The sequence below is a fragment of the Amblyomma americanum genome, chromosome 6 (genome assembly GCF_052857255.1).
Source record: "Amblyomma americanum isolate KBUSLIRL-KWMA chromosome 6, ASM5285725v1, whole genome shotgun sequence".
Lineage (NCBI taxonomy): Eukaryota > Metazoa > Arthropoda > Arachnida > Ixodida > Ixodidae > Amblyomma > Amblyomma americanum.
Genome location: NC_135502.1, coordinates 96,322,949 through 96,336,736, shown reverse-complemented (window position 1 = coordinate 96,336,736; position 13,788 = coordinate 96,322,949). Strand labels below are relative to the sequence as shown.

The 13,788-nt window shown below is 49.7% G+C and overlaps 1 protein-coding gene across 2 annotated transcripts in view; it reads left to right on the top strand.

Moving 5' to 3' along the window:
- The first annotated feature begins 1,749 nt into the window (after positions 1-1,749).
- LOC144093887 (sodium-dependent phosphate transport protein 2B-like) overlaps positions 1,750-13,788 on the top strand; it is a 69,164-nt gene continuing 57,125 nt past the window's right edge. For both annotated transcript variants that reach the window (XM_077627634.1, XM_077627633.1), the window contains exon 1: positions 1,750-1,883. The gene's annotated coding sequence lies outside the window, so the exon portion shown is untranslated. The remainder of the gene's footprint in view (positions 1,884-13,788) is intronic.

Here is a 13,788-nt window from a genome sequence, read left to right as displayed (position 1 = left end):
TTCGCCGCGTAGCTGAGTGGCGCTTCTCAATGTCTAGAGCGCTTTTCTTCTTTCTCGCTGCATTGGAAGCTTTAGCGTGCTCTTACGGGAAGGTCGCTCGCTCGCGCCGTCGTCTCAGAAAAGAGCAGAACCATTTCTAGGTCGCCACAGCCGCGAATACCGGTCGCGCTTCCATAGATACAAAGGAAAACGAAGACCCGCATCGAACTGCGTGGCTGGCACGGTTGGCGCCCAGCACGCAGAAGGTGATAGCGCGAGAGGCAGCCTTGACTTTGTTCCTATATTTTTCTGCGTTTGCCGCGGCTTCGAAAGCCAAGAAAATGTGAGTTGGATTGTTTTGCTTATAGGACGAGGGTACAAGAAAAGAAGACACGTGACAAAACAACGATGCCGTACTGCGGAGTTATTTTATTGCTCACTCTATCCTACCCCTTCATTCTACGTTTCGAAAAAGTAATCCAGTGCTACATTTTAAAACGAGGACACCGAAAGAACTTGACAGGGCGAGTGCTGTACTCGAACTATTTTTATTGAAGCAGACGCATGTTAGATTTAGACAGAATGAAGGTACTGAGCGCATGCGTATTCCGTATAAGTGTAACATGTTTCTGCTTCAATAAAAATCGTTCGAGTACACCGCCCGTCCTGTCAAGTTCTTTCTGTGTTGTCATTGAAAATGTAGCCCTGGTTTACTTTTTCGAAAACAATGCGTAAACAACTAGCCCCACAAAGTGCGTTGTTAAGCAAACCTTTATTGTTACGTTTATTGGTTCAAGCAAATCGGGAGAATGCGCACGAGATAGGGTTAGCCGTCAGTCTCCCTTTTACTCTGCTGCGTTTGTGGCGGTTGCACCAGATAACTCTGAGCCCAACAGTCCTTTTTTAAACGTTCGGCCGCTGATAAGATGGTTTTTTCAATGCTGACTGAGGTTGACGTTTGGGCCTCGGGTACACCTAGCCGCATAAACATTGTGAAACAAGATAAAACCAAAGACATCCCGCTCTGGCGTAAATATCAGAGCCCGTTGCCTAACAATCCGCACGTGGGCCTAGGAAACAGCAGTGCTGATGAGGGAGACGCCACGCCTCGTGCAGCCGTTCCCTCGTTGTCGCTTCATGCAAGGAAAATCTCCGCGACTCACTCTGGAAATTCTTCCACGCCCACCGAGCCCTCACAGCGGTTAGATCCTCATTCGACGCGAAGCGAAATGGCAGCTTGAGAAGCTGACTCAAACACTATACTTTCTCCTGAATGAGCAACACGCACTCCGCGGGCCAAAGTGGAAACGCAGAATCAACTTGGCCGACACGCAACAAAACTTCACCCGGAAGCTGCGCCCCCAGTGGACATCACGATCTGCGGCGCGTAGAACTGAAGTGACTCTCGTACACAGTTGACCAACAGGTCCGCCTCTGAGTCAACAGCACCCTTCTCGCTTGACCACAACAGCCGGGCGACCGCGCTGGGTAGCTTGTGCGAGAGCGAGCTCGTCAAAGGAAAACCAGTGCAGAGGCAAACACACAGGGACGTGGGTCGGTCGCTTTCGGGTCTTTCCTTCATCGCCGGTGCGCGCCTGGCGGGGAAAACCCATTCGCCGCCCCTCGCTGGTTGTTGCACGCTCCGATGCAAGCACGCGTACGAAAAAAGGGCCAAAGGACTGCACGCCGACCTTCGCTACGGCGTTGGGGGCGTCACCTGGCCGGAGAGGAGGAAACGGCTTAGACTAGACCGGCGCTCTGTCAGGTGGTGTGGCGCGTCGTAGAATCGTCCCGTTCGTTGATGGTATCTCGCTCCTCCTGGCGTCCATGGTATCACATCTGCACAGCATCGCGGCGCGAGGATAACGCTCCTTGGCGGTCCGTCCATCGTGACGACTGAAACGGTAAGTTTGGTTTGGTTTAAGGGGGTTTAACGTCCCAATGCGACTCAGGCTATGAGGGACGCCGTAGTGAAGGGCTCCGGAAATTTCGACCACGTGGGGTTCTTTAACGTGCACTGACATCGCACAGTACACGGGCCTCTAGAATTGCGCCTCCATCGAAATTCGACCTCCGCGGCCGGGATCGAACACGCGTCTTTCGGGTCAGCAGCCGAGCGCCATAACCACTAAGATACCGCGGCGGCGAAACTGTAAGTGTGAACGGCGATTTCTCCGCTGTATTAGGGAGTTAGACGCGAACGGCCTCATAGCCGGTCATGTAGTGGAGGACGTTAGGGAAGGACAAACTATAACAAGGTGTAGTCATTATCGGTTGGATCTACACAAAGAAAATCAATGGCACGCGTTGAGAATATAGTTGAAGGTGTAGTCGAGAGTGTGACGCTTGTCTGTGCCTTTCTCCCTGTGATCGTCTGCGTACCGCTGTTCTGCCTGTTTACGATTATGAACCAACTCGCCCGAAATCTAGTTCCGTTTATTAAACGGAGGCCCCAGGAATTGAAACTAAGTATTACTTCTTGTATACTTAGTTTCTTTTTTTTTTTTTAGTCTCTTCGCGCGACGCCTGCTGAAAGCGCGGTAGGAAAATGCTTTGGAGAGTCAACAAAACTATAAAACAGAAAACATGTCGGGTTTCACACGCAGTCATTTTGTATCAAATGCCTCGAACCGCTGTCATCTTTCTTTCTGTCCTACCGACTGTTACCGTTATCGTTACACTTGGTAATTATCCCATGTTGCCAATGAAATGCCTCTGGCGCCTGCCGCCGATCATTCGACAGCGATCTGTATTCGTTTTGAAACGCGAAGACAATGCATTCCTGTGCGTTGACTGCCGACAGTGGTTTTCAGATGCGCGTCAGAAGCTAGCAGCTAGCTTGCACGAGTAGTCAGCACTTATTTGAGTTGCTAACCGCACATTCCTGGCTCTATTGTACTCTCTAAGCCAAGCGCTAACCACATGAGGCGATAATTCGCAGCGACACGCCGGGCGATGGGCTGGCAGGCGTCGAAGCAGTGCCCGGAAGCAGCTAGCGAGACTAGCTAATAGCGGGAAACTTTGCGGGCACGTAACTTCCGGTCTGGTTATTTTGCGAGCAAAGTATGTTTTTCTAGCACAGCTACATTGAAGAAGCTGCCTAGGAGGTCCATGTTACTAACGCTCGCTTCGTCACCAATGCACTATAGGAGGCGCTGTCAAGAGCCATACATCGAAACTATTCAGGTAAAACCTGGTAGTAGTAGTGGAACAAGAAAGGATGTTGTGGCCCATGTCTCTACCACTACTTGCTAGTGCCACCACAACAAAATATAGTTTAGCGCCACTGCGGTGTACCGCTTTGAAATGCAATGTATTGCCAACCAGAGAGTTTTACCTTCACTTTTATCAATCTTTATGCTGATAAGTTTTAAAGACTGTTTGATGACGCGAGGCGACTGAATTATGAAACGACGGCAGCCGATACTGCGCTGAAAACGCGCCGCTCTGACGCAGTCTCGTCGCTTTGTGCGGGTGTGCCAGCGAATGGTGACGGCTATCGCCATCGTGTACTTCGCGTCGCGAAGAGCATCCCCTCATGCAACTGCTGCTTTAACGTGGTCTCACAACCATGGAAACGTTTCTCGCGTGTTTTTTTTTGTTTGTTTCGTTTTGTTTTTCCAGTTCGATAACTGCTAATTATGTTCCAATCTTCCCAGTCAGGGCAGCATACGGGCGCCGATTTCCGCACAGTAGAAGGAACGGAAGTTATAACGTTGCGTTATTTTGCAGCTGCAAGAGATAAACTTGTTGTGGGCTTTGAAGTGATTCGCGAAGATTCCGGCGTATTAGTTCTCCCCGGAAGTGATTAGCAGTATTTCACCTGGGAGACACGCCTTTCACAACACGCCCCTGACACGACACGCACGCGGCGTTCTCTGGTCTTTGTTCTATAGCCGTCGCCGGGTTCAATGCTCGACCGCTTAGATATGCTGCCCAGGGTTTTGTCCCTGCCCTCCCCCCTGGCGTCCTCTTTTTCTATTTCTCTTGTTTGTTTGCGTCTTCTAAGCTTCGCTACTGAGAGCGTGTAGCTTCGCTGCAGCTGGTCGGCGTCTGCGACGCGCATGCACAAATGCTGCGCGGCTGGCACGGGCGCATTGCGCGCTCAGCCTTGTCCGCAAAAACGCGCGTTAAGCGGCGGCACTGCAGCTGCCGCAGCGTCTCCGCGCGTTTCATAAAGTTCGCGAAGCCACGCTAGGCAGAGCAGACGCTGGCGAGTTCAAGCAAGAGGCCAGACCAGAGCGTCCTATCGAAGGAGGTGCCTGCTGTGCAGTCTTGAAAAACTAATGGTGGTCATGGGAGCCAGAACTGTAGGTATTATTTTGTTTTTGTTATTTTGCCGCGAATTTTTTACCTTTCACAATCTTCACAGCAAGAATGATAACATTTAGTTCCTTTGTGGCAAGAACAACTGTAAGGTCAAAGAGCGCCAGGCGCAAGGTTAATCATACAAGGTCGAAAAAATTCGTGGCACTTAGCGAAAAAAAAATCCCGGCTTCTTTTTGCTGCACGGTTCGATAGCAGGTTATTGAACAAGAGAACACGTTTTTTTTTTTCCCCTGCTGTGAACCAGCAATTGTTGCCATGGGATGATTTGCGTTGGACTTCCAAAGTTCCGGTTTCTCATAGACGCCGAGGCCCCAGTTTCCCATGTGATTCGCTGCTGTATTTTTCGCTGCACCCACGGTAAAGCGCTCTAGCAGCAACAATTTTTCACGATTTTTGCTGCATTCTATGGAGCTGCCGGGACAGCACAGTGTCGAAATGAATGTCAACGCAAAATAAATCTGATTTCAGAAGACGTCGGAACGCGTCTTGCTTCCTGCTCAAGAGCGCATATAGCAGCCTGCGACCCGAATCGAGCAATCGTCGCGCTAAAGAGATCCGCACAGAAGTAAAGCACGCTTCGTTACGCAGCTATAGATGGCTTAGCCAGCGAACGAGCATGTGATAGCGAGGAATAGGTTCCTGTCCTACTTTCTTGTAATGCTCCACTGCGCTGCGCATCCTATTGCCTTTCCTTGCCCCCTTTTCATGTAGCGCTATCTTTAGGGCATCATTTGTTGTTGCGCGACTCCCACTACAAGAATATTTCTTGTTAAACACGCTCTAGGGCCCGCTTCGAAAGCGCGTCGCTTCGCACGTTGAATCGTATGTATTCCCAGCAGCCGGGGCGACGAATGTGGGATGTCTGGGCGATTAAATCACCGAACACTGTATAATGCCAGTGAAGAAGCAAGCAGCTCTACTACTTCGCGCGATTCCTTTAATGTTCCTTCAAATAGCGTTCCTGTTCTTGTGTAAGTAACGCGACCTTCGGGACATTTCTACGCGGCCGAACCGCGACGAGCAGCTGCTTGGCAGCGCCTTTTTTTCAAGGCTAACTTGATTCTAACGTTGTGAAGAAGTTAGTGGAGAAGAATCTCACAACCAGCCATCCATAATACTTGCCTACTTGATGAGGCTTCATGCTGCGCGGGCGTCTAAGGCCAAGGACCGCAGCTGGCATTACAGCACGAGTATTAGTGTGTTGTGCCGATCTCGGAGGCCGCCTCTGTGTGCGCAATAAGTAACCTCGCTCTAACGAGATGGCAGCACCCTGCGCGCAGACGAAACTGGCTCTATTGATCGATCTTTGCTCAACTTTCATGGCGCGCTGATGCTTGTTTCAAAATGTGACCTGTAATAATGAGCCCACAATTCCGTACTTATATACTGACTTATATACTGATATACTGACTGGGTCGTAAGCCAGCAAGGTTTTTATTTAGGCTCAGAGGCGCTGTTTAGCAAGAGGCGCCTCAGGCGAGGCAGTTGCGGAGCTCGGCAGGTGATGTCTGGCAGTGGAACGCCTCGCCGAATTCTGGAGTCAGGTCCAATGCAGAGTTCATCTCGGTCCACTCAACGCTCCTGAGGGCGCTGTGGTCCCTGTCACACCAAGACTTTTCCACCATGCGCATAAAGAAGAACTGGCCGTGAGAAAGCCTCCAACGAGAGTCTAAGGTCCGAGGTACGTAGAGGTTCTTCTGGTCGACGCTGTTGATCATGGACCTCAGCGCCAAAACAACACCTACGCTGCGCGAAGTGACTGTGGAAGGCCGCGAGTGCAGCCTGCGGAAGCACTGGCGCACAGCCATGAGGTTCTTCATGGTTGCTGTGGTCCAGGACATTTCGGCGATCAGCAGGTCCCACACGAAGTTGGCGATGTTCGTTCCGAGCCAAGGAAGGTTGTGCATCACTGATGAGTCCGAAAGGTGCACGAGGTCCCGGTAGAAGGACGTGGGAACGAGCAGTTGGTTCCCGGCAGATAGGGTAAGATGATGGACACGGGACTCTGGAGCTCCGAAGACGTGCATTTTCGTCTTCTTGTGCATAAGCCGATGTTCGTACTCGAGCATCCTAAAGTGGTCTTCTAAATAAGCCTCAGTCAGGTTCGGTGGATGGTTGTCAGCCGCTGCGTACTCGTGAGGGAGCAGCAGCTTCAGGCTCCTGAGGAAGGCTTTGGCCGCCAGGTGATCGCCGGCGGCGAAGACACTACTGTTCGTGACCATTTGGGAGATCGCCTTGGTGACTACATCGAAGATGGCGTGGATCTCCCAGCTTTTGCCTATGTTGGAAGACATGTCGGATCGGAGCTGCTCCCAGGTGTGTGACAGCTCGTGAACGCTCTGGTTGCAGAACACCGCTTGACTGCCGCTAGCGTCCAGTGAAAGCTCGCGTTCAAATTGGCTGAACGATGCGAGGACGCTGTACACGACAATGAAAGCGATCGAGGTCGGCTGCTTCGACGAATTCGACAGGCTGCGCATTATGTTTCGGAGCAGTGGCTTGCCTTCGACGTCAACTCGGTCGATTTCACGCAGGTCCACATACGCTGCCGCGAGCGCGTTCTTCCACTCGACTAGCGACACGGATTCGAATAGGTCGGCGAGTTCTCCGAAGTCGCCAGTTTTATTCGTCGCGTTTCCAGTCTTCTGTGTCCCCAGCTCGTTTCCGAAGTGCAGGAGATCATTTTCTGATACGTTGCAGCCGATCTTATGATTGAACTGCTTCAGAACGAGGCTGATGCAATCACTGCACCGGCTGTAGAGCTCCGTTGTCGTGTGAACCCTTTGCGTAATAGCAATATGCGTCGTAGCATTGTTGAGGGCATTGAGGATAAGCCGTTGCTCGGTGTAGATGGTCGTAGGGAGCCGGTATTGCAATGACATCTTAAGGAAGAAGCGAAGGATCTCACTCGCTGTCATAGCCTCCTGGACGTAGCCCCTGCCGATGACAATGGTCGTCAAGTTGCGGAGGATCACTTCCTTCGACCAGGGCATCGCCATACAGGTGCTGTGGAAAGCGGCCAGCGTTCTAGCAGCCGGGCTTGTCCATCTGGTTGAGCCGACTCCGCCGAGAACGTTCTCGAGGAGCCTCCGATGCACGTCCGGGAGCGTGCTTCGGTTACGGCTGGCATTGTAGCAGACGTATCCTGTGAAATTGGCGCACGGGTTGATGCTGTTGTTGATGGACTGCACGAGGTGTCGGGCGCCATCGGCGCAGCAAAAGGACGTCGCCTTGTGGTGACCAGTGGAAGCCAGTACGGCACCGGAAACGTACCAGATGACCAGGCCGAGCACCAGCGGCGTGAAGACGGCGAGAAAGACGCTGAGCGCCGGCGGTAGCGAATTCAGGCCGGTCTCGTCGAGCGGGCGGAACGACTCGGTTGGCACGTCGGGTACGGGCGAGCCCGTGCCTCCGAAGGGTCGCGCCGAAGCGGTGATGACGCGAATTCCGGCATCACTCATGACGGCCGTCATCTGCTGGCGCAAGATAGTTCAGGGCGGTCGTATAGCTGCGAGTTACGGCGACGAGATGAATGCGCCCCAGGCCTTTGGAACCGGTAAGAAAAAATGCGCGAGACGCGTGCTCACCTCCGATCTCATCCTCTTCGCTGGAACGTAGACGGCTGCACATATGTCGCTGTGAAGACGATTCGCTGTGACATAAGCAGTCCAGGTGCTGTTTGTTGTACTGATTTTACTTGTGGAGCAAACTTATTTCGGAAATAAAATTAAGGCAGAGCATCAAATCGGTCCCTTGCCGCCTTCAGATGGCCCTTTCAGCGGCGGGGAGTATGGCGGCACGCTTCCAAGCGAAGGAAGAGGAGAAGGAAGAAAACAATTTTATTGGGGGTCGGTGTTTGGGCCTCGCCGATCGTTTCATAACTGATTCCTCCTTTCGCTCACTTTGCTTTGCGCTAATAAAAAAGCAAGTGGCGCGTCAGGTTCTCGCTGTGTCTCGTAGGTTCAGCGTCACCAAGTTTACGAGACATTGCCGGCTTGTATTCTCCATCCTCATTTCCGAGAAACGATCGAAGCTTTATAGGATGTTTGGTATTGTGGCTGTGGAATTAAGGCGCGAAGAGGAAAGAAAAGCTTAAGGAATGAGAGAAAAATAGTGTTGAAAGGAAAAACACTGTGAAAGGAAGGGACAGATGTTAGAGCCCTGAGGAAATTTAAGGAGAGCCCCGCGAGGAAAAATAGTGTTCAAATTATGGGCCCGCGTTTAGTGACCAGAGTATATAGTTGGCGGTAGTCAATTAAGAAACCGTATGTTACTTACACGATGGATATATTCGTCCTAAGCGCGGTGCAGCGAAACACGTTTGATACGCAACGTCATTGATCAGGTGATGAACTACTAAGCATGATCAATGAGTTAGACAGGCCGAGCAGAACGGTGGGTCTAAAAATTCACACGCAGAAAACCAGAGTAATGTTTAATAGTATCGCAAGAAAACAGCAGTTAGAATTGGCAGCGAGTTGCTGGAAATGGAAAAAGAATACGTCTACTTAGGTCAGGTAATGGCCGCTGATTCGGATCAGGAGGGAAGTGACTAGAAGAATAAGAATGGGGTGGAGCGCGTATCGCAGGTTCTCTGAAATCATGAATGGCAGTTTACCGATATTCCTCAAGAGAAAAGTATACGGCACTTGTATCTTACCGGTACTCACCTATGGGGCAGAAACGTGGAAGCTAACGAAAAGGGTTCAGCTTAAGTTAACGACAACGCAGCAAGCTATTGGAAGAAAAATGATATGTGTAACGTTAAGAGACCGGAAGCGGGCGTAATGGGTGAGGGAACAAACGCGGGTTAAGGACATCCTAGTCGAAATCAAGAGGAAGAAATGGGCTTTGGCAGGGCATGTACTGCGAAGGCAAGATAACCACTGGTACTTAAGGGTAACAGAGTGGATTCCAAGATAAGGCAAGCGTAGCAGGAGGCGGTAGAAACTTAGGTGGGCGGATGAAATTAAGACGCTTGCGAGCATACGGTGGCCGCAGCTGGCAAAGGACAGGGTTAATTCCATGGATATGAGAGACGCCTTTGCCGTGCAGTGGACGTAATTAGGTTGATGATGATGACGATGATTATGCTGATATAATAACTACAGTCAATCTTTTCAGGAGCTTGTGATGTTTTGTCAAAGCCACCTAAAGGGGACGAATTGGACTCCTAGGGACGAATCTGACTCTGTCTCCTAATTTTATCCTGGGAGAACTTCCCCACCGCAGTGAGGAAGTGGAATAAAACTGTTTATTCCACTAAAAGTGGAATAAAAGTTATAATCTCTTTCTCTCTCTGAGACCACCGAAGAGCAGAAGGCCGTAGCTTTTGGTCACCTAGGAGAGTAACATGCGCAGCATGATTCTTATGTTCATGCTGCTTTGTTTACGTGAAGCACACCAGCAGGGAATGATTGGTTGCACTGCAGAAGGGGCATCACAAAATTATCACGTTGTAGGCTTCCTACCCCTTTTCCACGCTCTTACTTCCACCATAGGGCTGTGGCGGTTTGCGCGCGTGGAAAGGGGCGAAGTCTCTCGTCAACATTTCTTTGTGACCCCTGAATAGCCGATGCACTGACAAAAGAGCGAAAGTGGCTGGCGCGATCGCATGCACTCAATCTTTGCATTATTCCAAACCGTAGTGGCAACCGTTACGGTAACTCCTCATGAATGGCAGCTGTAGCCTCCTGAAAAATATGGGGCATACCAATATGGCGAAAATAATATTTTGCACATCCCTCTAGTGTAACCAGCATCATTATGGCCGATGTTCGCGGAGAACTGAACTTTACAGACAGCCTTTCCTCGCCATTTTTAAGTGCAGTGCGCTCATAAGCTCAAGAATATTCCCTTTAAACTGATTTCAACGCTGTACTTGAAGCAGTGAGCCTTTATTTTTCATGCCCCTTTTGGTCCAAACATGTTTTAAAAAAAGAGATTGTAGTGACCGAACACCTGCGGATAGTTATGATAGTGTCATTATTGAGCCGCTAGCACTTAATAATAATAATCATAATAATAATAATAATTGGTTTTGAGGGAAAGGAAATGGCGCAGTATCTGTCTCATATATCGTTGGACACCTGAACCGCGCCTTAAGGGAAGGGATAAAGGAGGGAGTGAAAGACGAAAGGAAGAAGAGGTGCCGTAGTGGAGGGCTCCGGAATAATTTCGACCACCTGGGGATCTTTAACGTGCACTGACATCGCACAGCACACGGGCGCCTTAGCGTTTTTCCTCCATAAAAACGCAGCCGCCGCCGTCGGGTTCGAACCCGGGAACTCCGGATCAGTAGTCGAGCGCCCTAACCACTGAGCACTTAGCGCATTCTTTTCTCCGCTCTTTAGCCTCCTGCTTTTCAGAATGATGTTTCAGCGCCGCAGGGAAACAGCGGCGAAACTCGTAGTAATCAGGTAATTCCCCTCGTCACACGTGATACACCCGACGGGCTGTTAGTCGATCTCCGGTGGCGTGTGCCTTTACGCACGCGCCTTCCTTCCGCCGTTGTCAATGAAGCGCACGTGTTCACCACGCGGCCATTCGCTGGACGTATACGCATATCCGTGTTTGAACGACACCGTGTCGCGTTTCGCGCTACGAGCGCATGGGCTGCGTTACAGTACACCGTATAGCTGCATCCTCCGGTCTGGTTCGGCTGACAGGAGACGCTGGCACGCGCATGCCGCAGTCTATCGTCCTGGTTCTCTTGGTTGTCATGTGCGGTTGCGTCTCACGCAGCTGCCTAGAGGGAAACCTTGCGCTGTGGTTCATCGGTCGCGGGAGTGCCGGGAAGAGTGAAATTGGCGTCTCGTCTGACTTGCGATCAGCTGAAAAACCTGGACCCGTATTGTGGAAGCGTGCACTAAATGCAGATGTCCAAATCATCACCATCGTTCTCGTCATCACCTCAATTACGTCAACCGCAGAGCAGTGCTCCAAATGGTTCTCCAAATAGCCCAGCCCCGAATAATACCTTGCTATAGACATTACCTTGTGTTTAAATCCACTGCGTTACCCTATGAGACCATCTGATATCCGCTATCCGAGCTACATGCCCATGCACTTGTCTATTTCTTTTTCTTAATTTCACCTACAGCACATCGTTAACTCGCATTTGCTTCCTAGCCCACTCTGCTATCTTCCTGTTCCTTAAAGGTACCCCTATCGTTTTCCTTTCCACTCCTCGCTGCGCCGTCCTCAACTTATTTTCAAGCCTTTTTAAATCCATGTGGCTCAAACTGGATATTCTCTTGCTTCAAAAAAAAAAAAAACTGCGAAACTCTGGCGCCGCTGTTAGTTGAGCAGCAGCTACCGCTGCCTTAGATCTAATGCAGTGTCCTGTTCCTGCTTTAGAACTTTTCAGTCACTATATATTTATTTATTTTACAATACTGCCGCTCTAAGCCGAGAGCCTAGCAGAAGGGCATGAACAATGAATTCTTGTTCGCGTGCAAGTATACGCGTGAGTGACACAGATAACGGCGAAACAGCACAATTCATCAAAAATACAAGCAATAAGGTAATACAAAAATACAATAGAAAACAACCTAGAATACAATGAACAAAAAATGTGCACGTCATACATCAGCAAAAACTGGAAATTTTAAAGAAACTACTGCATTTTATATCTACTTATTGAGTGCTACTTAAGAGAGAATCGGGAACAAACATTAGAATATCTTAATCATTTGTGATAAGCTCTAACTGTGAAACGAACCTGGATAATAAACTTATCGTTGTTAATGATGAGCTGAGTCCATTCCATTCTCTGATCATGCGAGGAAAAAGTGAGTACCTGAATGTGTCGTTAGAAAAAAAAAAGCTCAGTTAGCGTATGCTCGTATTCATGTCGTGTTTTTCTAGCTTGCGAATATGAAATGTACTTCGTGGTATCCATTTTATACTGACGACGCAGCATTTGAAAAAGGAACTCAGATCGAGCTTGTTTTGCTTTCGTCGATAGTGCGTTAAGGCCCGAACAGGCTAAAGGACGTGAGGGTGAGTCAGTAGAACGGTATTTGCTGTGAATGAACCATGCGGCTTTTCTTTGCACGCCTTCATGTTTAGCTATGTTAGTTGCTGTGTAAGGAAACCAAACTGTGCTAGCGTATCCTAAATTAGCTCTCAGAAATGTTTTGTACACCAGAAGATTAATATTCATTGGAGCGAGCTTTAGGCATCAATTTAAATATGAATCGGAAATGTTTACAGCGCAGGTTCACTAATATTCACTGTTGCCCTCAATTACTTACATTATGGCAAGTGCAGTTTCAGCTCAGATGTAACAGGAAAGACGAGTTCCCTGCACTTTAAACGCAAATGCGGCTACATGGGAGTAAAAAGAGATTAAGCTGTCCTCTAGCGCGCTGCCTTTAAAAGAGAGTGTGCTAAAGGAAAAAAAAAGGAAATTGGTTTTGAGGAAAGGAAGTGACTCAGTAACTATCTCGCATATCTCGGTGGACACCTGAACCGCGCCGTAAAGGAAGGGATAAAGGAGGGAGTGAAATAAGAAAGGAAAAAAGAGGTGCCGCAGTGAAGGTCTCCGGAATAATATCGACCACCCGGGGGATCTCTAACGTGCACTGGCATCGCACAGCACACGGGCGCATTTTGCGTTTCGCCTCCATCGAAACGCGGCCGCCGCGGTTGGATTCGAACCCGGGTACTCCGTACTCCGGCGCTGACCAGAGGAGAGTTTACTTCCTTTTTACTCTTTTCTGTTTAGAGTGTGTCGTCATGCAGGCCTCACTTCCGCATTTCGTGCGCTAGCCAATCGGTGCGGACAGAGAAAAGGTCGTAGATTCGGCGGCGAAATATCTTTTTTCTTCATGCAAACGTTGACTTTAAGTGAATTAGACGTTATAAGCATACCGGAGACGTACTAGCGTATACGTATACCAGTTTACCGGACCCCTCCCGCGCATTCGCAGTGGCATTGTTGGCGTCAGGCGGGACCACTGCGCGTGCGCAGGAGGGGTCCGGTAAACCGGTGTACGTCTACGCTGGTACGTCTCCGGTATGCTTATAACGTCAGTTGTCGGTTCTGTTGACGTGCACCACGATTCGTGACATCGACGATGATTTTTCTTTACTTGCCCTTCTCGACAAGTATGCTGTCAAATAGTGCACTGAGGAGGAGGAGAAGAAGAACTTTAATGGAACAAGAGAGGTCTGCCTGGTTGTCGGCCTGGCACAGTGTACCGAGATACTGTGAGTGTCCATACTAAATAGCCGTCAATCAATTCAGGGTGGACATATCTCCAGGGAACCCTTTTCCGACATTTCTTTCTGCTATCCCTGCTCTAATACATGTATTCCGTATGGCGATAACGACACTCCTGTCACACAGCACGTCAAAAATGAGCGTTAAAATGCAAAATTAGCAAACGCTCATGGTAAATACGAGGCAAGCATTTCTGGACATCAAAAATAGATGGGACGGACACTATAGTGAACTTGCACAAGCGCGTGTAT